The following is a 1,786-nucleotide window of genomic DNA, read 5'->3' as shown; positions in this document are numbered from 1 at the left end:
TGCCAATTTTTAAAGGAAAGAAAAAGGTCGATAAATACTCGCCATTACATTTTTAATCAACCAAATATGAACCATTTTGTTGCACAACGCGCCTCCATCTTTCCTTTAACTTGAAAATACCCTCTTCCCAGAATTGAGGGGGTTTCATGGCAAAGACTTCATCAAGGTATCTTTTTACGTCATCCAACGAATTGAAATTTTTACCATTAAGACTATTCTGCAGAGACCTGAATAATTGGAAATCCGAAGGAGCAATATCTGGTGAATATGGAGGGTGGGGTAACACATCCCAGCCAAGCTGCAGCAATTTTTGCCTGGTTCCCAAAGTATCAAGTACCGAAAATGAACTTTCTCATCTTCCATTTTAAAGGTTTACAGAATTAACATAGGTTATAGGAACATAACCTTCTTCCATGAAAAGATAGCTTAAACTGTGTTCTAAATGGAGGTGTAGTAAAATCCTATTTTATGGGCTCAACCATGTTCTAAAATAAGTCGAAAGGTAAGCTACTATAAATCGGCACGAACTTTCCGGACAACGCAATATATATATATATATATATAATATATATATATATATATATATATATATATATATATATATATATTCAAATGAATATGGTTTTAAGTTAGATGCACCAGAACTTTGTATGGTGTTATCCATATAAATCCATGGGGTGGTTATAATCAAAATAAGCAACAAGAATAAATTCGGTAATTTGGTACGATCGTTTCGCGCTACATCATTTTATTAAATGTTGTAAGTATTACAATTGATATGAAAATTATGTATTAATGGAAAACCTCTATTAATGGCTGATGAGTGCTCAGCATTTTAAAACTGTTGTAATACTTACAACATTTAATAAAATGATGTAGTGTGAAACGATCGTACCAAATTACCGAAGTTATTCTTGTTGCTTATTTTGTAATATATATATATAAGATATATATATATATATATATATATATATATATATATATATATAATCAGAGATGTACAGCATATAATCCATCACACATGGTCTGGTTTTTTTCTCTCTCTATATATGTAGATCGTTATTTGCCATATAGATAGATAGATAGGTAGATAAATAGACAAGTAGGTAGATAGGTAGATAGGTAGATAGATAGGTAGATAGATAGGTAGATAGATAGGTAGTAGATAATAGATAGATAGATAGTAGATAGATAGATAGTAGATAGATAGATAGATAGATAGATAGATAAGTAGATAGATAGATATAGAATAGATAGATAGATAGATAGATAGATAGATAGATAGATAGGTAGATAGATAGATAGATAGATAGATAGGTAGATAGGTAGATAGGTAGATAGATAAGTAGATAGATTGATAGATAGATAGATAGGTGGATAGATAGGTAGATAGATCGATGGATGGATAGATAGATAGATAGATAGATAGATAGATAGATAGATAGATAGGTAGATAGATAGATAGATAGATAGATAGGTAGATAGATAGGTAGCTAGATAGATAGATAGATAGATAGATAGATAGATAGATAGATAGATAGATAGATAGATAGATAATATTTAGTTGCTTGGATGTAAAGTGGGAAAGGTTTGGTTGCTATTTTTAGTAACCCGAAACGCGTAGCTTACAAGCTTTCGGAGAAGGTAACAAACATATCGTCTGGTTTTTACGTAATCCAATCTTTATGCTCTTGCTGCTCATTGTTTCTTTTTACTATTTCACTATCAGGTGACACGAAAACTTTCGAGGTGTGGTCGGTAAATACAAGTAATATGTCTCCTCAAA

This window comes from Octopus sinensis, linkage group LG23 (assembly GCF_006345805.1).
Source record: "Octopus sinensis linkage group LG23, ASM634580v1, whole genome shotgun sequence".
Taxonomy (NCBI): Eukaryota; Metazoa; Mollusca; class Cephalopoda; order Octopoda; family Octopodidae; genus Octopus; species Octopus sinensis.
Note: the sequence above shows the minus strand (reverse complement) of the source record.